The sequence below is a fragment of the Vicugna pacos genome, chromosome 3 (assembly GCF_048564905.1).
Source record: "Vicugna pacos chromosome 3, VicPac4, whole genome shotgun sequence".
Lineage (NCBI taxonomy): Eukaryota > Metazoa > Chordata > Mammalia > Artiodactyla > Camelidae > Vicugna > Vicugna pacos.
Genome location: NC_132989.1, coordinates 26,878,503 through 26,905,828, shown reverse-complemented (window position 1 = coordinate 26,905,828; position 27,326 = coordinate 26,878,503). Strand labels below are relative to the sequence as shown.

Sequence of the window (27,326 nt, the reverse complement as noted above, 5' to 3'; positions counted from 1 at the left end):
CCAGGACTTTCATGTGTACCATTATGGTGGCACAGAAAGATGACTGGAATAGGACCAGGGGTGTCAGGGGGGTGAGCATGGTGTTAAGGGAAGTGAGCTGGCTGCTGGGGGACTTAGAGGATGAAGTGGAGGTGGGAGGGGGCAAAAGTCACATGAAGAGAATAGTAAGAAGGCTGTTGCATTCATCCAGGTGAGACATCAGCAGGAGATTGTGGACTTGGTAGTGACAGAGGGGAAGCAGAGGGGTGTAGACGTTAGAGCTGTTTTTAGAAGTTTACATGAGCAGGAACCAGTGGTGCTACACATAACTTATAGGAAATACAAATGTAAAGAGAAAATCCAAGTTTCTCTAACTAGGGAGGAGTGGTGATGGGTGGTGAGGAAGAAGAGCAGGAGGTGTTAAGAATGACTTTCAGGTTTTGGACCCAAGGAACTGGGTGGTCAGTAGGGACATTTTCTGAGCTGGGGAGACGTGGGAAAGGAATAGGATTGGGGTGCGGAGAATAAGATGCCTGGTTTGGATATTGATTTTTTTGATAATTTTTTTTTGAAGTAGTCAGTTACAATGTATCAATTTCTGGTGTACAGCACCATGTCCCAGCCATGCATATACATACATATATTCATTTTCATATTCTTTTTCATTAAAGGTTATTACAAGATATTGAATATAGTTCCCTGTGCTATACAGAAGAAACTTGTTTTTTTTTAAATCTATTTTTATATATAGTGGCTTAACATTTGCAAATCTCAAAGTCCCAAATTTATGCCTTCCCACCCCCTTTCCCCCGGTAACCATAAGGTTGTTTACCATGTCTCAAGTCTGTTCATAGTGTCCTTTTTTTCCTTTTTTTTTTTTTTCAGATTCCACATATGAGTGATATCATATGGTATTTTTCTTTCTGTTTCTGGCTTACTTCACTTGGAATGACATTCTCCAGGTCCATCCATGTTGCTGCAAATGGCATTATTTTATTCTTTTTTATGGCTGAGTAGTATCCCATTGTATAAATATACCACAACTTCTTCATCCAGTCATCTGTTGATGGACATTTAGGTTCTTCCATGTCTTGACTATTGTATATAGTGCTGCTATGAACATTGGGGTGCAGGTGTCTTTTTGAATTAAGGTTCCCTCTGGATATATGCCCAGGAGTAGGATTGCTGGATCATATGGTAAGTCTGTTTTTAGTTTTTTGAGGAATTTCCATACTGTCCCTCCATAATGGCTGCACCAAACTGCATTCCCACCAGCAGTTTAGGAAGGCTGCCTTTTCTTGACACCCTCTCCAGCATTTATTGTTCGTGGACTTTTGAATGATGGTTTGGATATTGTTAAGTGTGAGTTGCTATGAGACCCCTGATGTCAGCCTCAGGAAGGAAGTTTTATGTCTGAGTTAGGAGCTCAGAGTAGAGGTCTGGCTTATAGATAATTGGGGAGTCATAGGTGGGAATGGAACAAAGCGAGTGTAATAGTGAGATCACCCAGGCAGAAACTGTAGTGTGAGAAGAGAGGAGGGCTCAAAACTCAGTCTGTGCAAGTACTTTGAGGGCCGAGACTTGGGTTGTGCTTCTGTCCGTCTTGCATGGCACCTTCCCAGTGCTGCCCAGGAGTGCTGAACACACACAGGCCTCGATTGGGCCACAGGTGATCCTAGTCAGTGCCCTCAGCCCCAGGGGAGCATAGTATTTTTCATCTTTATATCTCCTACAGATTATTACCTAAAACCCTTTCTCACCAGGGACTTCTCTCCCTCGTTTCCTTCCTCCTAGACACAGATGGCTCCAAACGGTGACCACCTTACTTGGCTGCTAAACTGCTGGTAGGTGGGACAGTCTTGAGCATCATGGTGTCCTTCCCTGGAGAGGAGCATTGATTGTGCCTTTGTTCTGAAGGCAGTTTTGAGATGTCAGCGAAAGAAATGAGACACTGGTAGCATGTCCAGTAAATCACCTCCAATAAGGAGAGACTGAGGTTGGCACTTACTCAGTATTTTGGCTCCACATACTTTTGTGAATCTTGGATTTCCTTAGGGCCCATTGCAGATTCTTCCAAGACCCCACAGAGTAACACAGTCCCACAGGCCTTTTCCCTGTTATCAGTTAGGCATTCATTTCTGTTTTAAGACAATTCCTTTAATCTCAGATCCCTTTCCTTTTCTGTAACTACTGGTCTAGCACTCTTGGCTGAATTTTTAAAAAATTGTAACTGATGTCTTTTCAGATACAAAAGTTAAAAAATTTATTGGATACATTTTTGGGGAATGATTTTTAGAAACTTTGATGTAGAAAGTTTGCTTTAAGGTCATTTTGTAATGCAGGTGGCTCTTAGTGTTGCATTATTTACCTGAAATGCAGCCAAATCGGTTTCCTTTCTGACAGTTTGGAGAGTCACAAAGTGTTTAATGAAGTAATGAGTGTTTAGCAGGCGTTGGTAGCTCATTGTTGGGTGACCCGGGCACTAACATAGGTGGTTTCTTTGGGGCTTCCCAGCAGCCTGGCAAGGCTAGGTGTTAGGAAGCCCAGTTTCTTAATGGTGGAAACAAGGAAGTGAAGGATCCTGCTCAAACTTATAGATGAAGAGGTGATGGGCCATCCTTCCAAGGCCAGGCTTCCTACCCTAAGGCCACAGCTCTTCTCTAACCCAAGCCTATATTTTGAAGAGTTGTGCAACAATTCAGGATGTGGATTGCAGTTCTATTTAGGAATGTCCTAGACCTTTGAATGAACAATGCTGCTATTCAAAATTGTTTCTTTGTTCTATTTAGGAAATTATTTTGGGGGGCTAAAAAGAGGCAATGTGTTCTTTGCATATTTTGAAGAACAGGGTAGCAAGCTACTGATAGGAAGCTGACCTGTAAATTGCTACATGGTTCTCCATGGCAATACCTCATGGCAGTACCTCCATACCTCAACATTAGTTTATAATACTTGATTAATCAGTTATTTGTTGTAAGTCAGTTATAGATTGGAGGTCAACTTCTACCTGGATGTGGAAGTGACTTCCAGATAGAAGCAGCTAAAAAGTTTACTTGGCAAGTTAGAACTCTGTGTAGAGAAGATAAACTTGCTCTGCATTGAGAGACCCCAGCTTTCTGAACCACTGACCATATAGCTGTGGATACAGATGCGTGGAAGAGAGGGCCATTGTAATTCTGAACGTCTTAAAGAATGATTCTGTTATGTAAGCTTGAGAATTAGTCTCTTCCATCTTCCTATTTGTTTAAAACTGCAAGCTTTAAATAGAAAGGTTTAACGTTTATGGATTACTCATACCCCCACAGAGATCAGCCAGGCCTCTCTCTCTTATGGGAATGACAGCACCCTGTTCCGTTTGTGTGGTGTGTTTAGCTTGCTAATAAATAAAACTTTTTTTTTCTGATTGCATAGTACATTTTATAATTTGGAAAACACAAAAGTACAAAGGAGAAAAATATACCTGTAATCCTTCTGCCTATTTAAAAACAATACATGTGCATTTGTAATTTGTCATATGTACCTATATATGTATGTATATATGGTTGGGGTCATATTGTAGACTTTTTTTTGCTCAGTTGGTTTTTTTTTTCCATTTCATATATGGTGAATACTTTCCCCTGTCAGTAAAACGTTTTATTTCATGGTATTTAATGGTAGTATTCCAATGAACGGAAATTTTAACCAGTGCCTTTCTGCGGTAACTACCCATCTTCACCGAAGAGGCTTTGTGAGCCTCCCTTTTCTAAAGGCTCCACATAAATGCTGTTGGCTCATCACAGAAGTATCAGGGAGTCATACCAGGTTCTTCCTGCTAAAGATTCTCAGGATCTTGATGCGCATGGAGATCAGGCATAGGTCCAGTTACTTGTTTAAGTAAATAGAAATCGTCTCCTAGATTGAATTGATCTGTTGAAGCTAAAAAATCAAGCCCTTTAAGTTCCTTGAGAAGGTCGGAAGCAAATGTTATGTTTATAGGGCTTTGTAGCCACCACTCTGACAGCTCAGGGCAATGGTGTAGGGAATATTTTCATAGAAATATTTCTCTTTCAGAGGTTTTTTCCTGATAAAGAAGGCTTGTTTAATTCGGGAAGAGTTATTTCATAGGAAATTAAATCTTTGTAAATCCTCTATCACATTTCCACACTTGCCAGTTCTCTGGCAAATGATGACTTCTGAATGGTTCAGGAAGGATTTCTTAAAAGGAAACAATTCTATATTTTATAGGTATTCATCTTTTTATTTTTGAAATGTATAGGTAGGGGAAACTTGTGTTTTCTCTTTGCATTTGTCTGTGGGTGATATTGCTGGTTCTCAGACTCAGAGTGTTCATTACTTTGGTGATTTTTAAAAACTTTCACCCGATGAGAATGTTTTCTTGGGCATGATGAATGGCTCCACAGAACTTTAAAAACACACGCAGTGATGTTGGCCAGGCGCTGGAGACCTGCTGCTGCTTAGAGATCAGTAATTGTTACATCTTGGATTGGTATGCTTGGTGGTGTCTAATCATGTCGTGTGCTTGGGAACCATGAAAGAATTTTCTTTTCACGTCTCACTGCATCATTTTTCCCGACATTGATCAAAGGCTGGAAAACTAGTATTATATACATAGCCAGGGTATTCATAACTGTCTTACATTCTTAATCTTCTGGCTATTTGGTTGAAATATATCTACGCCTCTTAAATATTGAAAGCATAATATCCTTTAACCTACAACTGCAGAGTTAAAATGAATTTTATGTGAATTATTTAGTTGTGGACCACATCTTCAGCTTTTTATATGCCACAGTGGTCTTGTTTTTTTCCCCTTCCATTGTCTGATAGTGAGGTCATTTTCAGTCCTCTGAGAAATTCTATTCCCAGCCAGATGCGGCTCATATATTAAAAGTAGCACCTGTGGCTAATATCACAGCAGCTTACCATAAATTTACATGGTAACTAGGATTATATCTGTCAAGACTGTTAAAAAACATCTAGATTTAATTTGATTTCCAGTATTGTAGAAGCTATCCAACATTTTGCTTCATAACTATATTTTAAAAGTTAAAAATCACTCCATTGTTAAGTTTTATAGCACTCCTAGTGCCCATTAAGTTGATTTGTTCAATGGAGGTCAGAGTAAAGCAACTTGGCTACATTAAGATCGGAAACCAACCCATTTGTGACAAATTTAGTCCTTTCGTGTGAATCTTCTCAATGTCTCTGCACTGATTGGATTCAGGTGTAGCTTATGTCAGTAGCATTTAACCTCAAAAGAATGAGGACTGTGATTGGGTTGTTGTAAATTATGGAGCATTTTGCCTTTGCTTGTTTAAATGTAACTGTTGACTCTGCTGCCCATGCCTGCCTGTTCCACCGCATCTGCCTATAAATGAATAGTTTGGTTTTAAAGACATCTTGGAAAATTGGGGTACATGCCCTTGCTCCTTTCCCTTCTTTTTGTGACCCTTCCTAAACTGTTTTATTCCCCATTATCCTTTGAGTCATCTCCCACATGTTATGATTTGCACACCTGCAGTTATAAAATTATTTTGGGGTGTCATTATATCATGTTGTTCACCAACTTTCCAGCATTTATGAATACAATAATGATTCACCATAAATCAAAATAATTTACAAGTTACAGAGAATCTGCTCCTACAAATAAGAATTGAATGATGAATTTCTCTGGTGTCCTCCCATTTGAACATGAGTCCTTAAAAGAAGCCAATAACAACATATTTCTTTGTATTTGTGAAAACTAAACTCGCAGTCCAGAACTGAATTAAAGTAGAAGTTCAACCTTCTGGACATTTGTTTTTAAGGCATGTAAACAAATACAAGCCAATTAGGAAGTAAGTGATGTCTCTTCTGTAATCAGTGGTTGTAATTGCCTTAGCAATAATCTTTCTCCTAAGGGAGAGAATCCTAAGTGTTGGCACTAGGGGTAGGGCACTTACAGGGCCCCAGCACAGGGTTGCTAACCCTGAGCAGATAAATAGTGCCTATTTTAAGTTGGAACTCAGTTTGGGAGCACTTTCTGGGCAGTTGATAATCTTTCTGGAGGGAAGTTCATATGCTTCTTTGAGCCTGAGCCTCACCAAGGAAGTGGAATGGTGGCCAAGAATGATTATGCTGAAAAGGTTGTAGTGATGGAAAAAACGATTAGGAGTGAAGGTAAAATTATATATATGATATACACACATACATTTAGTGTTGTTACCAGGTGTAATCAGTCACTTAATAGTGCAAGAAAGTAACTTAATGACCAACTTGGAACCTTCTAAAATATTTTTTTGGTGAATTATACATCTCTTGTATGCGTAGGATAAATTGAGCTCCTACTTACGAATCTGGATTGCTGTTGCATCTGTGGAGAGGAGGGGTAAAAATACAATAGGGATATGCCCAGCACCACTCACTTGCACAGCCTTTTGTGATTGCTTCCTCCTCTGTCTTCTTTACCTCTTCCCAGGTCTTCATGGTTGACCTTTCTGCCCCCTCCTCCCACACTGTAAGCTCCTTGAGGGGCAGGGACTGGTCCCAGGGCGTGGAGACCAGGAAGGTGCTTAGTGCAGAGCAGCGGGTTGGTTAAATGTGTACATTTTGTACTTTCAGGAGCAGACTGATAGGAAGGTTCCGAGCCTTCCAAACATGTTGAAGGTTTCAGATCTTATATGGAAAGCAGAACCATAAGAAACTGATAACTTGTTTTGCTCACCATGATTCTTTTTTCTCCTTAGTCTCCCATTACAGTTAGTAGCACACGTGTGATTTTGTTTCTAAAGGTGTCAGTGGACATCCTGAAGGGGGTAGCAGTCGTGAGATTACTGGCAGTGGGGCTGCCCTGGCCATGTAGCCACCTGCAAGATTTCTGTATTTAGTCTGCAAAGGGCTCAAGAGCTGCATCTGTCCAGTGGCCACAGATAGAACCTTAGGAGGCTGATTTTGAGAATAGAAGTAAAACTTATTTTAGAAGACCTGCCTATTTTCAGAGAGAAGTATTATTTCATCTCAACTCAAAAATGAGTTAAATCCTAAAATAATCATTGAGGTGCACATGCCAGCTTTTGTCACTCATTAATGCCACATTACTTCAAGTAGTTTAGATATAGGAGAAATGGCTAACTTAAAAGCCAAATGAACCAGTTTTATAGCACTAAATGTGTATAAAGTGCTTTTGCGTGCATTTGCTTATAAGGCAGTATTTAGCTTGGTTCTTTCATAAATAACAGCTCATGTTGAAAAATGAACATTAGTATTAACTGTGTTTTTATTTAGAATTTTGTTTTAAGCCATGCAAAATAGTATTGTGTAATAGGTTTTTCAGATTATAGCGTATGAGTAAAGTATACATTTCTTCTAATGAAATCTTCACTTGGCAAATTTTTGTTTTTATAATACAGTTGCTGTTGGATAAACAAATATATTCGTTTTACATGAAAAAGTTTTAATTTATTATATCAACAAACATTTAAAAATACATGTAACTTTTTCTTCACGAAATTATTAAAAGTAAGTTTTATTTTAAAAATAAGGAACTTGATTATAATGAGACTGTGTTATAAATCTAATATTATAATATTCTGGGACTATAATTAAGAATGGGTTCTGCTGGTAAATGTTGGAAAGAGGCAAAGAAGAAAGTTACAATACATTGCCTATTTACAAATTAACCATTACCTGCCAAAAGCACATCAGACCTGCACAGCGGACATCCGCTAATCCAGTGGTTAGCCATTCCGGGCTCTAATGCACACTGTTTTACACGTTAACGGTTTTGAAGTTCCTGGCCAAAGCTGACCTTTCACATGTGCTCCGTTCACAGTAGGAATCTCCACTCGCTGCTTCTTGTCAGAATGGATTATAGTGACACAGCCCAGGGCTCACTTTGGCTGCAATTAAGTTTTTGATCAGAATTATTTCGTTCACAAACAATCACATTTGTTAAAATGTTACATCTGCCCTGAAAACCACTGGCAGCCTTTCAGTTTATCAGTGTGATGTGGGTGTAATTCTTCATTTGTTTTTCATAAAACGGCCAACCATCTTGTGTATGTTATTTTATTTTTTGTCGTTTGCTGGTTTCTGCCTTTCATTTCATTGGGTTTGGAAGGAAACTGTGTCTTGAAATTAGTACGAATCTGCTCATCGACTTTGGGAATTTGAAGGGAATTGTTTTTGGTGCAGAACAGAATTATCCAGTTGAGCCAAGACTCAAATATTGTTTTCAAAAATTGTTAGTGGTGAAACTCTTTTTCACATGAGGGAACGTTTTAGCTTTGTGAGTGTGGGGTTCGAGGTTTTTCTGGTCTGCAGTTCCTGTGGTCTAGGCCCACGATGTTGCTGCCTTTTGGCGTTGGTCATAATGCGTATCTCAGGCTCCATGAGTATTGCCATGGACTCTGGGTTCCAGAGTGAAACTGGCAGTGGCTGTGCTGGCCTTGCCTCGCTAGTTCTTCAACTAGCTTTTAAAAGTCATTTTCTCACTAAGAAATGCCAGCAGAGATACACTAAAGTAGCTCTTTCACTGACTCACCATTTTATGTCTACAGTATGGTATGGGTATCAGTGGAACTCCTGGCTTTTATAGCTGATTTTCACTATTTGTCAAGTGACCTCACCCTTTTGTGAACCTCCCACTTTGGAAAAGAGTCTATTTGCATGGTAGTTTTGTGTGTGGGTTGGGGTACTGTGGGAGCACAGGATTAGAGTTTGGATTAGAGTTTGACTTAGAATGGAAATTAACCTTTGACTTACTGCGGTGTGAGAGTAGAGGCCGGGAAGTGGTGCTGAGGTGAGCTAGTGTTGTGGGGGAAAAGGAATAGAGTTAGGAGGCTGTGAAGCTAGGAAAGTTTAGAAATTTTAATTACTTTAAAAAATATATATATTTAGAGTGCTATTACAGGGACTTACCAGATTTTAGAAAACTGCATTGAAGCACAAATTGTTTTCCCATTTGTTTTGATGTAATCAGAGTCATTTATTACAAACTCATAAAATTACAAGTGACAAAAGAAAGGTGTTGCACCAAAAAAAAAAAAAAACCAAACTCTATTTACCTTTAATTCTTAAAGTTTTTAAAATAAAGTAGAGCCTGCTTATACTTCTAAAATCAAAAGCCTTTACTTAAATGGAATCATAAAATACTGGCTATAATATAACCTTCAGTTTCTCTATTGTCAGATTTGTGAGCAGATTTTTCTTAAATCCATTATTATAAGTGTGTTTTTAGTCTTTTTAAAATATCGTCTTTGGAGTTTCCTCCAGAAGACAAAGTTGTGGTTACCGGGGGGAAAAGGAGGTGGTGAAGGGATAAATTGGGAGTTTGCGATTTGCAAGTACTAACTACTATATATAAAATAAATAAATAGCAAGATCCTACTGTATAGTACAGGGAACTATATCTAATACCTTGTAATAGCTTATAATGAAAAGAATATGAAATATATTCCTTTTATATATATATATATTACTGAGTCATTATGCTGTACACTGGAAATTAACACAACATTGTAAGCGAATTACACGTCAATTAAAAAACAATTGTATTTGGAATATACCTGACCTTATTTGCTGTTTAAAGGAAGTAAATACTGAATAGTATTACATTTTAAGAGAAAACACCAACCTGGAACCTTCTAAAGAAGGCATTTGTGCATGTCTTTTAGCTGTCATTATTCAGTATGGCCCTGCCTTCTTGGAAAGCAGTACACAAACAGAAGGTGGACAGACAGAATTTCTAACTTATTACGCGCTTATGTTAATGTAGTCACTGATTTTCCCATATTCAGATTTTGGTTTTTATACTTTTTTTTTGTTGACTTGAGAGTCTGAAATTTTTAGAACTTTGTATCTGTAACTTGTTAATGCCCATGTAATATGTGTGGGGCATCTGCTGGGTCATAGGAACCTTCATCATCTTTGAAGAGGGTTTTACTGAAACCTGAGGCAGTCAGGGAAAGAGTGATGCAGAGTGCCCCAGGCAAGGCCAGAACCCAGAGACCGCTTAAATCCTGCACAGCGTCTACCATGTGTGGACACAATCTCCAGGCCTAAAACCTTCAGTGCATCTAAGGAAGAAAATAGATGAAACACATAAGAAGTTTCAAAAGCATTCACTGTGAAAGGCTGAGATGGACATTTGTGACTTGGGGGCTGTGCTCTCACAATATATGAAACTGAAAGATAAATTGGACGCTTAACTACCTTAAAGTTTTACTGGAGCTGGTAAAAATACTTCTGAGGTCCCAAATAGGTCATTTGTGCAGAGAATCTAGATTCTTTCTAAACCTATCATGAAAAAACAAAACCTCACTTCCTAAACAATGTGGTTCTGGCTTAGGGAGACCCCAGTTTGTGCTATGAGAAGAATCTTTTTTGGTTTTTTTCTTTTTGAATCAGCAAGGAACACAGTGCTTACCTCCTTATGCTGGTCATGTTCCAGTGGGAGGAACCCTGCCATCATTGGTCCACCCGTTCCTCCCACGTGAGGAAGCCAAGGCTGAGGGGGAGGAGCAAGTCTCCCAAGGTGGGAGCGTGCGCTTTGCCTTCTTGGTCTTCTATATCACAGGCACTATTTCAAGCACTTTTCCATAACGTTCTGCATGGGCCGAGAGAGATTTAAAGTTAGAGCAGGACACATCTTTTGTGAAGAAAATGAATTCAAACTGAAAATTGTAAGGCATGCTTTTCTGAGCCTTGAGGATTTGGGCTGCAGTCCCTGCCAGTTCTAACCCTGTTGGTCTCATGAAGCACGGCTCTCCAGATTGTGCATTTCTTTCAGAACCACCCCCAGTTTATTTCTGACCTCATGCCCACTCTCCTCCATATTCACAGCTCAGCATATTTTTTGTTTTATTATAACCCTGGATTCTCAACTGGTCATAATCCTCCAAGTTTCCATGAAGAATAGATCTCAGAACACCAGGGTAGGCATAGCCTCAAGTTTGTTTGCACTGAGTGCTTGAGGGTAATGGAGATTTTGACCTCATTCTGAAACTCTACCAATATCATAATTTTGAAAACTTAACTTGCAGGTCATTTCAGAGCAGAATTCTGTTCTCCAAGCACTAAAGACAGAAAAACATGGAGCTCTTTTGCATCCTGACTGCTTGGCGTTCTTACAGCCCCTCTAAATAGTCCTCTTCTTGACAAATTTGGGAGCTCAGTGTGAACATTGGGTGGTGTGCTCACAGTCACATGTGTGGCTGGGAGAAATACTGGAGGGTAAGAACTCAGGTCCCATAAGCCATGCAGAAAAAGGCATATACTTTATGATTCCATTTATATAAGATTCTTAGAGTAGTCAAAATCATAGGGACATAGAGTGGTAGTTGCCATGGGAAAGGAGAATGAGGAGTTACTGTTGAATGGGTACAGAGTTTCAGTTTTGCAAGATGAAGAGATATAGAGATGGATGGTGGTGATGGTTTTGCAACATTAATAATGTACTTAGCACCACTGAAATGCACATTTAAAAATAGCTAAGATAGTAAATTTTGTTCTGTGTATTTTATAATAAAAATTGGAAAAAAGTTAAAAAAAAAAAACTCAGGTCCTACAGAAGTCTACTATGGGGGCTGTTCCACCAGTCACGCTGCCTGCACATTGGAGGATTTAATGACACTGTCCTTGCTGTTTCAAGTTTGGTGGGTGGAGTATTTGTTCTAATAGGGTCAGTTGTCATAGTTTTGGCACAGCAGATGGTTGGTTAATACCTGAACTAACTGGTTGCTCTAATAGGTGCTCAGCTCAAGAAGACTTTATCATGCTCTCTAATGTTTTCACTGGGCATTGAAAAAGAGGATAAAAAAAGACTTCCTAATTTATTACATAAACCCCCAATTATTCAGTTCTTCAGTTTTGCCTCTGAAACTCCACAGTGTGTGTTCAGAAGGCTTGGCTTAAGAAGGTATGTTTGTATACATGTCTCCCTTCTACATGATTGAACCATTTAAATGAAATTGTTTCTAAAATAGAAAATTCCCTATTCCATGCGAAATAATGCTGCTTACAAAAATAAGTAAAGAAGACCAGGGAGCCGCATGGAAAATGGTAGGATGTTTTACTGTTATAAGACGGTTCAGTGTACACAGTAAAGGAATATTACCATGACAGTTGTGGGAGAAAGGGCACAGGGAAACAAATAAAAACAAAATATGTAAGAGTTTTTCTTACTTTTTCTAAACCTTCTCTAATGCTTTATTTTTCTCTTGTAGTTAAATTTTTGAAATAAAAATTATAGGAAGGCTGGTTTTGCTATAATTAGCTTTTGGGTAAAAGAAAGAAATGAAAAGAGTATAATCTGACATCAGAGATTTGTCCTAAGCACACACATGGAAGCCCTGGAGTGGGACAGACTTGAACTGGAATACCAGCCTCACTTTTTATGACATATATGACTGTGGGCACATGACTTACACTTTTGGAGCCTCAGTTCTCTCCTCTGTAAGACAGGAAGGATGAACCTGTTCATAGGGTTCTGTGAATGCCTGGCCTGGAGTGGCTGTTTTTTCAGTGCCCTTTGTGTTTCCCCCTTTCCTTCTCTGTCTGGAACCGTCTCAGGCCCTAAGATACACTGAGGTCCATAGTCAGCAAGAATTAATTACATTCAGAGGGTGCTACTTAGTTAGAAAAGAGTATACTCAGGTGTATCCAAGTAAGTGATAAAACAATTTATGGTTAATGCTGATAAACGGAAAGTAATTAGGGATAAACTGTTCTTTGTGCCTATTAGATGCTGCTGCTATTATTATTAATTAATTTTCTTTCTTCTTGAATTTCTCTGTGTGTATGAGGGCACTGTGCCATGCGATTGGTGCACATCATCTCCCTGTATCCAGATAAGAAGCTTAACCCAGCCAACACATGTAGCTTGCTCAAGGTCTGGGTCTAGAACCCAGGTTTTGGATTCCAAGGCTGATACTCTTTCCATCTCATTGTACTGCTTCTGATACAGTAGATGTGTTTTTAAAATATTCTGTTCCTCTGCAAATCAATTTAAAAATTAGATAAATGAACCATAGTTTATCAGTTTCCCTACTGATGGACATGGACATTTATTCTGTTATTCTTTATTCCTGTCAATTTTGTGATACTTGTCCTTATATTTCCTCTTGGACGAATGTGAAAGTGTCCTTTATATATAGATCTAAAAATGGAATTGCTGGGGTAACTCTCTGGTGTACAGATTAATAAAAAATGAAGGTTCAGGATTGTGCAAAAGTCAGGGCTTGGGGACAGTCACATAGTAGCCCAGTGACAAGGCTCTTTGTCATTGGAGAACCACTATCCATGCATGAGGCCAGAATAACCTAAGCATGGTAACCTAAGCACTCATGTCTTCAGAGCAGCATGAGCAGATTCCAGAGTGGTTCTGGAAGTCTGGGAAGGTGTACATAAGGTGGAAAGATCAAGTACAGGTGGGGCCTCAGTCCAGGTAGTGAGTACTTTCAGGCAAAAAAGACTCACTTTTTACCAGAATTCACTGTCGCTAGCACTAAATCAGAATGTTACCCATAATTCTGCAGATTTATAATTTATTACTGTAAATTTTTACAAATGTGCATAGTGTTAAGTTCAAGCCTGAATTATTAAATGTCTCTTGCCTAAAAAAGGGTATTCCAAAATGACATTTTCTCTTTAAGCTCCCAAATCAAAAGGCTCCAGATTGTGATGGAAATGTAACTACTTGCTGTCTCCTTTGCTGTGAGTCTGAAAAATGGCGCTAGTCAAGCTGACTTAGCTTCTGCGCATTTGAGGATTGGTAGACTTGAGATGCTGTAGTGGAGATGGGGTTCGGCTGCAAATGCCTTAGTATCTACTGGTCCTGTCTTGTCCAGTTATGTTTTAGTGATCTCATTGCTTTCAGTGGAGGAATCCTATTTTACACTGGTCTTTTGGGTAAGGATAATTATATATATTTGCATGGGTAAGCAAATTGATAAACTTGTAATAAAGTGTATCAGACCATTTCTTTGGCAGCACCAACCAGAACAGCTTGTAAAGCAGAGCTGTTTCCAATGGAGCATGAAAAGCTTTGAAAATTCTCAGTAATAGTAGAAAGCAATATTTGAAACCACCCTTATACAATTGTTTGTTTTCCTCTTCCCCAACCAAGTTTATAAAAATTTGGTCAGACAGGCGTTTTGTTTTGATTTAAAATATTTTCAGTGAATTGTTATCTGCCGAATGCACATGTGTTCCTGCACTTTTTCTTTCACGATTGAAACTTTAAACCCTTCCCTTAAGTCCCCCTGAAAATCTCCCTCTGCCCAGTGAGGTTTGCATATGGGAGGAGGGTGAAGGGATTTGGACCCTGGAGAAACCTCACAATTTGAAATCTGCCTATGCAGTTGGATACCAGAAATGGCCATGGTTAGTGCCATATGGGCTCTTTGTTTCACTCTTCTCTCAAGATTCCTCACCCCCAAAAGATCTTGGTTATTTTGAGCATTTCAGTTTGGTTAATCAGATCATGACTGCTTCTGAGCATGGCAAGAGGTGTGATTTGAAGCATTTATAAAAATTTGGCTCATAATAAGCCCCATAATTTGTTTTAAAGAATTACCTCTTCAGTGACATTTTTAAAAACCCCCGAAAGATTGTGGTTTATAACACCACACCTGGTCCAGATTGTCCCGGATGAATCCATATTTGCTTCACTGTAAATGATGTTGAGGGTGGAATTCTTGGATTGTTTTCTGTCTTGCAAGCCCACATGACATTGTACTGGTACCTGTGTACGCACAAACCTCCTGACATGGGAAAGGCCAAGCCAGCCTCCCCCTGAAATGCAGGTTGGCTGCGTTTATTCTGCATGTTCCTAGAATAAGGAAATGATATGACAATAAACAGAAATGCCCTTGCTGAAGAGAGAAGGGAAGCTGGTGTTTATCTGGTCAGGTGGTTTAGATTAGCCATGATGCGGCTCTGTATTATGTTACTTTAAATCATTGTGTCCCAACAGGACATAAATTATGAAGATTGTTACAGTATGTTTCATCCTATGTAAGATCAACAAATTGGAATAATTTTTTTATAGGAAAATCACAGTGCTTTTGGCAAGGCTATTGAAGCCTTTAATTTGACTGGAGTATTTCTCAAATATTATTGCCTAATATATAAAGTATGATTTGCATAGGGTATGAAATAATAAACTTTTGAAAACCAGAGGGAAGACTTTCTCTTTAGCAGTTGCATCAAATGTCAGAGCACTCCGACTCCATCGGGATCTATACGCTCTCTTTGTCCCAGTGCTTTAGAACCAATTGCATTCTTTTGCTCTGATGGGATTGTCACCGAGCCGTGCGGGTCTTGCTGCAGAGCTGGAGCTGTACTGTGTACTGCCTGCCTGTCAGTCCTCACCTGCACAGAGACAGTGACTGCTCTGCAGTGCAGCTCAGTGGGAACCTGCTCTAAGGAGGAGAAAGACTTTCCCATTAATATACGTCTGGGAAAACAAACCATTCTTTTTTCTTTCAGGATTTTGTGAATTATTAAAAAAAAAAAACACCCAAACTACCCAAACCCCAAAACCCTACTTGATCAATAGCCGAAGTTAAGGTAATTTATTTAGGAATATTACAATAAGAATTGACTCAAGTAAGCATTTATTCTTTTAAATGTTTCCTCTATTCATTGCTGTTTTCTGAGTTATTAACCATATTTGTGAATTTTACACACACAGACAATTTTTCATTTGTACTCAGGATGTAATTAAATTTTTTTGGCTATACAGACCAAATTTTCTAAATTAAAAAAAATGGTGTAAAATTACTTTGTGTAGGATTCAAGCAAATTGGAACCTTTTCAGTGTTTCACGGTAGCACATTTTCTGTGCAAAGTGCTCTCCATGTTCTTATGACACCTCCTTATATTCACAGTGAAGTTAAGAGGTAGTAGAGCTTCCGAATGACGGAGACTGGGAGAGGTTGGAGAGGTTTAGAATTTGCTTAAGGCCGTGGAATGAGGCAGAATTGGGATTAGAACTTTTTAGGATGTGATGACACCCCCCACTAGACTTGTGATCTTTTGCTACCAAAAATAGGGCAAGTGCTGAACTTATTTTTACTCTCTATGTGCCTCAAACCCTGATTTTTCTCTTTTCATTCTTTAGTGATACTGTTTAGAACACAAAACCAAAAAAGTCCCTAGTTTCAATCTATAAGGGTAGGAATAGAGCTCTCCTTAAGCCTCATCATAACAAGTTGAGGATAAATTCTGAATATATTTGTGGTTTGCTTCAGCTCAGTGTCTGAAGACTCTGACAGGTTCAAGGACCTTTCCAAGTTCACAACCTGTGTGTGCAGTCTGAAACAAATAAATACAGATGACTTACGTGATGGTCTGTTCCTGCATCGGGCTTCTTCTGGATTGGTACCGTTTTCTGAGAAGTGGGTCTGGCAGGCTGTTTTCTTCCTGTGATGCGTTGCAGCTGTCTATCACTAGACGTCCTCTGTGGGATTATCAGGAGGTCTGATGGGGCTTGAATATTTGGGTATATTTTTCCTTTGGAAAATATTGCAAATGTTTCTGAAACTGTACTTAAAAAACTCTTAAAAGGAGAATTGATTCTCTTTATAAATAAATAAAAGAAAGGGTAATATGAGTTCATTGATGTTGTACAGACCTTTTTATACCATCACGTATTTTGTGATACGAAGTGGAATGAGACTCTTTTACAAAATGTGTACTGCATGTAGAAAATGTATATACTGTGACATTAAGCCAAATTAGATATTGCTTTGTTTCTTTAAAATATATTTTGAATGCCCCTGCCCCCAGATGGTGGGGGAGTGGGTGTTCTTACTCCCGTGAACCCCATTTTCTTCCACTTTTTTGGTTATTGTTACAGGATCTTGACTTTCAGTTTAATGTCCCAGTTTGGGCAGAAAGAAATCTTTTTGTCTTTTCTACCCTTTCTTTCTCTTTTTAAAAATAGGTACATACACATATAATAGGGCAATACAGTTTCAGATATAAACTGGAATTACATAGTGTAAGTAGTAATTGTATTTCTTAAAAGGAACCAGTTGATTATAAAGAAGAAAAGGTAGGGAGTAGACTCCCATTTTGCATATTATTCAATTTTAAAAAATGCATTTGGTCAGATCCTCCATATATCGTAGTGGTTTGGATGCATGAAGTTGAAACCTAGGGGGGTTTTTTGGTATAAATTTGATTTTTTGTAAATTTTATAATGATGTCAGTATGAAGGAGTATAAATCGTAACTCTTAAAGGGTTTTTGCTAAAACAAAACAAAAACCTTTGGTAGTCCTTGTAGTACCTCTCCCCTCGTAAGCCTCCTCAAAGCTAACAAATATGGGTTATCAGCAGATTAGGAAGGAAAATCTCCAATGGGACTTTTCTGAGGCAACTAATTGGCAATAATGAACAGCAGCAATGAACAGTGAGGCATCAGCACTTATTTTGACATTAGGGAACTGGGTAGAAGTGGGTTCTCTGGTGACCAGACTCCTCTTGGGGTGATTTTGAAACCACTGTTTCAGTCTGCTTTAGAGGGAAAGGATGGATAGAAAACTGGTGAAAGGTGCTGATTCCAAGAGAGCAAAACTGAAGGATTGTGAGAAATTCCAGAAGGAGCTAATCAGGCTGAACTATTGGTCTGCCCAATAGTAGCTGATGATGATATGGGGAAATGTAATTTAAATTTACGTGCAAAATTCAGAAATGAGCGCTGTCTTTTGGGGGAAAGGTATTCTCAGTTTGCGATCATCTTGGCCAGGATGCCTTTCTGGTACACACCAGCTGTGTGAAATCTATCCAGTGAGAGAACTTTCACTGAAAATGGAACAGAAAGGAACGGCTTTTAGGTAAAATTGTGTCGAGTTGTTTGTGTCGGTTTAAGTCTGCTGCCTGGAGAATAGTGGATTCATACCAGCAGACCTCCATCAGGAGTCTCCCTTGCCTGGGAGTTCAGGAGGAATTTACTAATGTAATTATAAATCCTAATTGTGCAAAGAAAACTGTTTTGCACTTCGTCTTTTCATTTAACAGTGTATATTGAAGGTGGTGCCATTCTCATTAGCTAAAAGAGCTGCCTTATTTTTCCAAATGGCTGTTTAGGAATTATGGTTATTGCAAAAAATGGTGACTTAAGAACTTATTTTAGAGGATCTACAATGTTATGGTTCTGTGAGTACAGTTTTGTTGTTTGTTTGGTTGTTTCTGGGTTTTTTTTTTTTTGAGTACAACTTTTGAAGGTACCGTTAGAAGTAAGTGTGCTGTCTCACACACAGATGGTGTCCTTACTACCACTAGCTGAAAGGGCACTAATTCAGCCTTGGGCACAGCAGAGTGGGTGGCTTTTTCAGTAGCTTGAGGGCATTGTTTCAAGTGCCTGGAGAAGCCAGTTTTAATTTCAGAGTTGGATATTCTTGGTTTGACTTATTTGAAACGTTGGGCTCTGTAGTGAATCGAGTAGAAGGCAGGTAGACTAGTGGCCCTGGATTGATGGGGACTGTCTGCCCCAGGCACACAAATCCTGAACTGACTAAGGTAGGGTCATCAGGTAAGACTGGCTTCTCAGGGAGACATGAGTCACCTGCTTCGCTAAGATGCTCACCAACAGATTACCAGTTCCACTGGAAATCTTCCTTTGAGGATACCTACATAGAGAAACAGTTTTAAATATGTTTCTAGTTTTCTTAGCCTCGCCAACGTAAATTTCTTTGGCTTTATTGTTCTTGTACTAGGTTTGGAAAGGAATTCTTTTTTTTCCAGGCCATATACACTAAAATGTTAAAGTCTTGTTGATGATAATAAACACTAACATTAACTGAGTGCCTAATAGAATGCCTGTCATACTGTAAAGTCTGTTACACGAATTATCCCCTTTTTACATATGAGGAAACTGAGGCTCATTTTAAATGTTAAGTAATTTCTCTGAGGTCACATAGCTAGTGAATATCAGAGCTAGGACTTCAACCTAGGTCTCTGACCCTAAAGTCTTTGCAGTTGACAACTGTGTCAAAATACCAGTGATAATTTGGAGAAAAGAAACATGATCAAATACATCTTTGGTTGGATCTGTTCCTTACACTTCTCATGTTGCTAGTCGAGAATATTTTTCTGTTGCCTGAAAATTAACATCTGATGTTCTCTTTGCAGTGGTTAGAACAGTTAACAGTGTTTTCCACGAGAAAGTAATTGTGACACATGTAATCATATTCCGGAGCAAAGTACGCCTTTCCTTGGTGCACCAAGCAATGTTTGTGTGATTGATCAGTCACCAACACCAAGGGAAGGTCCCGTCCTGTGACATGTGCGTGCTTGGCAATGATCTTGCTGTGCATTTTGCTTAATAATTTTCATTATTTTTAATTAAAGTTGAAGAAGTGCAGGCTCTAGCTGAAATTAAGGTAGGTTGTGTTGCCGGAATCTGGTAATTACTTTAATTGATCACAAGATAGTTTCCTTGATCACCAATTAGACTAAATTGCCGATCATGTTTCAAGACGTGAAGAAATGCCCAAACTGATCTCTGTAATAGTGTTTTCATTTCTAATCAGACATAAATATCATTTCCTTCCATAGCAATTGTATTTTATGAAAGAAGGGTTATAGGCCTACAAACATAAAGGTGATTCATAAACAATAGAGTTCTAATTCATTGAATTAGTAAAGGAAGTATTTAGAGGCTTAATGGAGGTTGTACTGGGGAAATTACTTGGGAGTTGCTGGTGTTCATTTTCTTAGTGGGAGATATGTTCTTTTTTAGTGCATAATTAAAATAGTCTATAATCAGAATATAAAAGGCAGCTGATTTAAAGAATGTATATCAAAGAGAATTGCTCTGAGTAATGACAGATAGGTACTGTAAATATGTGCTAAAAGTTAAGCCTTAAAACTATAATAAATCATACATGTTATTTGGACTGAAACTGTGTTTTAAATTCAGGATGCTGTAAAACATTTCACAGATTGATACAGGATTTTTGTTTTGGTTTTGTGCATCTGATAGTCTTTCATATTTTCATGGAATAAACTGAAACAAAAGAAACTTTAAGAAAAATTAAAGTTTCCAAAGGATACTGATTTTGGGGTTCATGGAAAAATCTTTTAATTGCTGATGGTTTGGAGATTTCCAAATGACAAACTTCATTGGCCCAATTTACTGTGATTGTAATGCTTACATTCCTTAAAATGGCAGAGTGACTTAAAAAGTCATACTTCATCATGCATTCATGGACTTGTTCATAAAACGTTTGTAATTTGCAATAGGGGAAAGACTGAAACCATTATCAGCCATTATATGCTATTTGTTGGACATATGTTTGTTTGAAATGGCCGTGGCTCAACGGAACATGGCTCATAGACAAACTATGCTGTAAATTGGCACTAAAACCCCACCTAAACAGGTAGGCATATGTTAAGAAGTTAACGTGAGCCAAAATATTTTAATATGAACCAGGTTACATACATTGCAGGATCCCAGCTCCCTTTAGAGTGAGACCTTCATTTGCATGGCTTCTTCATTTTTCCCCAAGCTAACTAACTTTAAAAGTAGATTATGTATATACTGGTACAAAAGTCCAAAGGTACCAAGGAGTATAGTAAGCCTCTTCCTGTTCCTCATTCTCAACCACCCAGCTCTCCCTCACCTCCCCCCATCATTCATTATTACCAGATATTATGTATCATTCCAGAGATACTAATGCATATAGTTTGTTTTCTTCCCTTTTTATACAATTCTTAGATGATTGTTATGCATTTTTTCCATTTAGTAATGTATCTTGAAGGTATTTCCATGTCACATGATAAGTAGTTTTCTTATTCTTCTTAATGGCTATGTAGTATTCCAGGAATAATTGTACTGTAATATATTTTAATTAGTTTCCTGTTGATAGTCATTGGTTCTTTCAAGTCTGTCGCCATTATAGGTTGTGCTGCAGTGACCATTCTTGTAGTTTATGTATGAGTAGGTCTACAGGATATATTCTCAGAAGTGGAATTGCTTGGCTGAAAGACATAGTCATACTTTTTCCCAAGGGCAGAGGCATTTTTTATTTTGATAGATATTGTTGAATTTTCTTCCATAGTGATTATTATATCAGTTTATTTTCACCAATAATGTGAGTTCCTTTTCTCCTATATCTTCATTAACAGAATATTATCAAACTTTTTGATCTTTGCCAACCAATAGGTTTAAGTTAGTTACCCCCACCCCAATTTATTGAAATAAAATTGACATATAACTTAATTTTAACCTGTACTTCTCCTATCAGGTATGAGATTGAGCAGTATTTACGTTTAAGAACCATTTGTTTTCTTTTCTGTTATCTATTTTTTCTATTTTACTTGCCCATTTAAAAAAATTGAGTGTTTGGTCTTTTTCTTATTAATTTGTCAGAGCTCTTTATATAGTTAGTAAATATGTACTGTTGTCTGTCTTTTAATTTTGTTTGTTGATTTATATTGCCTTACAGAAAAAAAAATTGAATTTAGTAAGATTTGTTTATTTTTAGTAGTGGTTTAAAGTTTTCTTTACATATAGAATTTATACATTTCTTGCTAGGTTTGCTTCTAGATAATTTTGGGTGCCATTTTACATGGGAACTGTTCTTCCAATATATTTTATAATTCGTTGTTTTTATAAAAAGACTTGATTTTTTTGGACTTGTTTTATTCTTGACTTTAATGGGAATTCTTCTAGTGTTTCTCTGTTAAGAAAAAATGTTGCCTTTTGAACTGAGAATGTATTTTATCATTTAAGGAGGGGCGTATATATTCTTATTTAATACATAATAAATATTGAATTTATCAAATATCTTTTCAGTATTTATGGAAGTCATATATGATTTTTCTTTCTTGGTTCATTAATATGGTAAATTATATTACTGATTCCCTAATACTGAACCATCCTTGCATTCTTAGAATAAATCCTATTTGCTCATGGTGCTTTGTTCTTTCAATGCATTGCAGAGTTTTGTTTATTAAGATTTCCATATGAGATCAGTCTATAGTTTCATTATTATATGCTATCTCTGTGGGAGTTTGGAGACAATGTTATGATAGTTTATAAAAATAATTTAGAAATATCCTTCTTCTATATTCTGGAGCAGTTAATTAGTATTAGAGTTAACTGTTCCTTATAGCTTTGGTATAATTCCTCTGTGAAATGATTTGGAACTGTTATTTTTTGGTGTTACTCTTAGAGATGTTTCTCTTTTATAGATATTTAATTATTTAGATTTTTTTTTTTAGCTTCTAGGGTCAGAGAACTATTTTACCTATGTTTTATAATTTATTTGTGTAAATTTGTATTTGTTTAAAATTAATTTTTTTTAAATTGAAGTATAGTTAATTTACAATGTTGTTTTAGTTTTTGGTGTACAGCATAGTGTTTATAACTATACATATATATTCTTTTTCATACTGTTTTTTGTTATAGGTTATTACAAAAGACTGATTATAGTTCCCTGTGCTATACAGTAGGACCTTGTTGTTCATCTCTTCTGTATATAGTAGTTTGTATCTTCTAATTGTGATCTCCTAATTTATCCCTCCCCGCTGCCTGCTGCTTTTGCCCTTTGGTTACCATAAGTTTGTTTTCTGTATCTGTGAGTCTGTTTCTGTTCTGTAAATAAGTTCATTTGTATCATTTTTTAGATTCCACATATAAGCGATATCATGATATTTGTCTGTCTGGCTTACTTCACTTAGTGTGATAATCTCTAGGTCTATCCATGTTGCTGCAAATGGCATTATTTTATTCTTTTTATGGCTGAGTAGTATTCCATTGTGTGTATATACCACATCTTCTTTATCCAATCATCTGTCAATGGATATTTAGGTTGCTTCTGTGTGTTGGCTATTGTAAAGTGTGCTACTATGAGCATTGGGTGCATGTATCTCTTCAAATTAGAGTTTTCTCCTGATACCTGCCCAGGAATGGGATTGCTGGATCATATGGTAAGTCTGTTTTTAGTTTTTTAAGGAATCTCCATACTGTTTTCCATAGTGGCTGCACCAATTTACATTCCCACTGACGGGGTAAGAGAGTTCCCATTTCTCCACACCCTCTCCAGCATTTATCATTTTTGGACTGTTTAATGATGGCCATTCTGATTGGTGTGAGGTGATACCTCATTGTAGGTATCATTTCGATTTGCATTTTTCTGGTAATTAGTGATATTGAGCATCTTTTCATGTGCCTATTGGCCATCTGTATGTTTTCATTGGAGAAAAGTCTGTTTAGGTCTTCTGCCCATTTTTTGATTAGATTGTTTGTTTTTTTGTTACTGAGTTGTATGAGCTGTTTGTATATTCTAGAAGTTAAGCCCTAGTCTGCTGCATCATTTGCAAATATTTTCACCTATTCTGTAGGTTGCCTTTTCATTTTGTTTATGGTTTCCTTTGCTGTGCAAAAGCTTGTAAGTTTAGTTAGTCCTATTTGTTTATTTTTGTTTTTATTTCTATTGCCTTGGAAGACTGACCTAGGAAAACATTGCTATAGTTTATGTCAGAGAATGTTTTTCCTACGTTCTCTTCAAGATTACTAGTGTCCTGTCTTATGTTTAAGTCTTCAAGCCATTTTGAATTTATTTTAGTGTGTGGTGTGAGGGAGTACTGTAACTTCACTGATTTACATGTGGCTGTCCAGCTTCCCAACACCACTTGCTGAAGAGACTGTCTTTTCCCCATTGTATATTCTCGCCTCCTTTGTCAAAGATTAATTGACTGTAGGTATGTGAGTTTATTTCCAGACTCTGTATTCTGCTCCATTGATATGTATGTCTATTTTAGTGACAGTACCATGTTGTTTTAATTACTGTAGCTTTGTAGTATTGTTTGAAGCCTGGAGGAGGAGTTATGGCTCCAGTTTCATTCTTTACTTCAGTGTTGCTTTGACAATTCTGGGTCTTTTGTGATTCCATATGAATTTTAGGATTATTCTAGTTCTATGAAAAAAACCCTTATGATTTCTTAAAAATTTCTTACATTTGCCTTTGTCCTTTTATTTCTAGTGACCGAGTTTTGCTTTGTGATCCACTGTAAAGTTTTCTTTTAATTATTTGGATTTAGGCTCTATGTTTATTGATTGGAAAAATGTTTGGTCTTAAAAACATGACAGAACCAATATACTTTTTTCTTACTTAATTTAAGTCATTATAAAGATCTTGGGGTTTTTTTTTGTTTGTTTGCTTGTTTCATTTTAATCATGTTTTTCTTTATTTAATTATGAATATTTCTATTTTTATTTTTGTTCTTCTTGTGGATACTATTACACCTATAATTTTACATAGCTAATATAGTCCTCCATTTCTTTAGAAAGCATTTCTTTAGATAGTGGTCTTCCCATTAAGCAGTGTCAAAATTACACTCCTGTTTTCTCTTCACCATACAGTTTTAGTTCATATTATTTTTTAGTTCTAGTGCTTATGTTTTATACCTTTAACTATACTTATATCTAACATTTGATCTTTTAGCTTTCAGAGTTTTTTTTGAAGTTTAAATATTTCTTTGCAACTTCAAAGATTTTTTTTTTTACTTTCATGTACCTTCCCTATTTCTATTTCCTTCCACCCTTTTAATAGCTTATAACATTTACATTTTGTTCCATGACTGTAATCCCCACAAGTGTTTTAAATGTATTCCTAGAGCTGAGTGAATTTATTACTAACTGCCAATACCTTTGGTATAGTTTCTCCATTCATCTTTTGGTTACTTATATTTCATCCTTTAATAAGTTTCCTTAGGAAGGGTGATGGGAATTATTCCCTGAGTTACTGCATTCAAAACAATGTATGTCTCCTGCATTAATTTTGAACAACAGTTTAGCTGGGTATAAAATTCTTTGCACATTCATTTCCTGAAGTATTTATGGGCATTGCTACTCTGACTTCTGTGTTGAATGTTGATGTGTGGAAGTTTGAAGTCAGTCAGATTCTTTGCATTGTTATTGGTGAATTGATCTTTTTGACTAGATGCTAAAGGGATTTTTTTTTATCTTGAAATTTACTAACTTTACTAGGATTTGTAGACATGACTGAGTTCTTACAATGTATAGATACAATTTAAATTGTTTCTTTCTGAAAATTTTTCTTGAATTACATCTCTAGTTTTTTTTCTGGGTTTTTTTTTTTTTTTTGGTTGTTCTCTGATTGACTGTTATCTATGTGGTAGATCTACTTTGTCTTCTGTATTATTTTCTAATTCTTATAAACTCTTAATGTCTACTTCATTTGCCCATTTTCTCAGTTCTGTCCTCAAAGCTTTTTACGGAGTTGATGGTATCTATTCTACTTTGGGCAGCTTTCTTTGGTGGAATGGTTTTAGAAAGCCTGTGCTTTTAGCTAGCTTGAGATCTTTAGATTCCAACTGCCCTCATGGTAACAAGTAGGTAGGGCTGTAAAAATAAATCTTTGAAAGAAGAGACAGATGCTTTTCACTATCTGCCAAGTCTGCTGTTTAGTCATATTTATTCTTTATTATATTCCAAATAATCAAAATTCCCCTTTGAGGTTTTGCTTTTTCCCTCTCCTGCCTACTCATCTCACTTCCTTGCAGGAATTTTTTTACTTTAATTTGAATTTATATTGTTATGGATGTTTTTAATTTGTGAATTTAAAAATAAATATTTGAAAGATTATTTGGTTACATTATGTGGAAGAAGGATTATGGAGTTGTCTCTTTGCTCCCAGAGCAGATTGAGTTTTCTTTCCCCAAGGAAGAATTAGGATTAAGTCATGCGTAAATGGTTTATCAGGCTTTGTGATATTTTATTAAATGCAAGTATTAGATGACAGTTGAAGGGAAATATGTAAAGCTGAGGAAAATACAAATTTGGAGGTCCTTTGAATGTGCTCTTTTTGTTTTTTAACATTGTATGTAGATAGGGTAGATGCTTTTTCATTGATCAATGTACCTCTTAGGATGTGGGTATTCTCCTTTAAGTCATTTGTGATGGAATAGATTTTGTGACTATGCTGATAGCATGCTGGTGGTCAAAGATTTGAGGAGCACTTCTGATCATGTTCACATCATCCACTTGTCCATTTGGCTCTTGGGCAATGGTAAAGGATTCTAAGCGTCACTTTGGACGTTTGAGGATAGCATGATTCAAAGAAATTGTGGCCACAGGGCTTAAGGACTTGGACGGTGACTGGCTGTGCCCACCTCATTTCTTGGTATGGAAGTGTTTTCCCCAGTTAGTGTGTATCAGGGTGTTATGCCACAGTATATTACCTATTTATCTGGTATATGTGTGTCAGTCTCTACTCATGGCACATGGGAAAGGAGAGGGCCATTCTTCTGGTGGACAGCAACTGGAGTCTTAGATTCTCATGGCTGTGGGAGGGCTCACCTCCTATTATGTTTTATAAGGTTTATGGTAGGCAGTTTGGCCAGAAGCAGTTGTGGTAGCAGTATGTGCCTTTTGTACTCTCTTACTCTGTGCCAGGTGCTGTGCTAAATGCTTTTATATCCTGTACCTCGTTTTTAGTTTAAGTAATTATGTGAGCTTTTAATTATTATACCCAATTTACTGAAAGAAAATTGAGGCTCGGAGTTAAATCACATGACAGTTGAGTAGTAGAATTGGAATATGAATCCAGGACTCTCTCATTCAAAAGCCCATGTCCCTAGTGTCTTTATTACTGTCTCTCAGGGGTGGTGATGAGATTGTAAATTTTCTAAAGCTAAGTGAAAATAAGGCCTTATAGGCAAACAGGGTCAAATTGTTCATAGTATATCATTTAAAACAGCTTAACTCTGTGTGAATAATTAAAACAAACTCTCTCATTCAACTTATCCCTTCCTCTCACAATCTAGAGAATCAGATTATGAAATGAGAAGGGGTAGGAGAGTGAATATTGTTTTCCCATTTATGATTCCATACATGGTTAAATGGATTTTTCTTGAACTTCCTTCCTTTTCTTAATAGAGAAAACCATTAGGCATTAAATGTCAAAATGGAACTCTGTCATGAATAAAACCAATTCTGAGATAGGAATCATGAATGACAGAACTGTTTGAAAATGGTATCTTCCATATTTCTCACTGTTAACTTGGAAATGCACTCTTATGTCATTTGGTGATCCAAAAAACATAACCTAACATCAGATTGATTTTTCTGGATAAGGGTAACGAAGTTAAGTATTTATTTATGTGGCTATAATGGGTACTGCCCTGTGAATTCCACTGTAACTTTGTAATTAATGTACCATTACCTTAGAGTCTTACCAAATATTTCTGCCTTCTGGACACGAAAAAGACAAACTCTCCTATTGTTTGCAATTACCCTCATAAAAATTTGAAAGCAAGCAAAAAAAGGAAGTTTTTTTCCCCCTTTCAGGATAAGTTTGCCTTCTGCTTAACAAAATTTAGGTTTGCACTTTCC

At 37.1% G+C, this 27,326-nt stretch overlaps 1 protein-coding gene across 1 annotated transcript in view; it reads left to right on the top strand.

Annotated features, from left to right (window-relative positions):
- PCBD2 (pterin-4 alpha-carbinolamine dehydratase 2) overlaps window positions 1-27,326 on the top strand; it is a 44,917-nt gene that overhangs the window by 15,391 nt on the left and 2,200 nt on the right. The window lies entirely within an intron of this gene.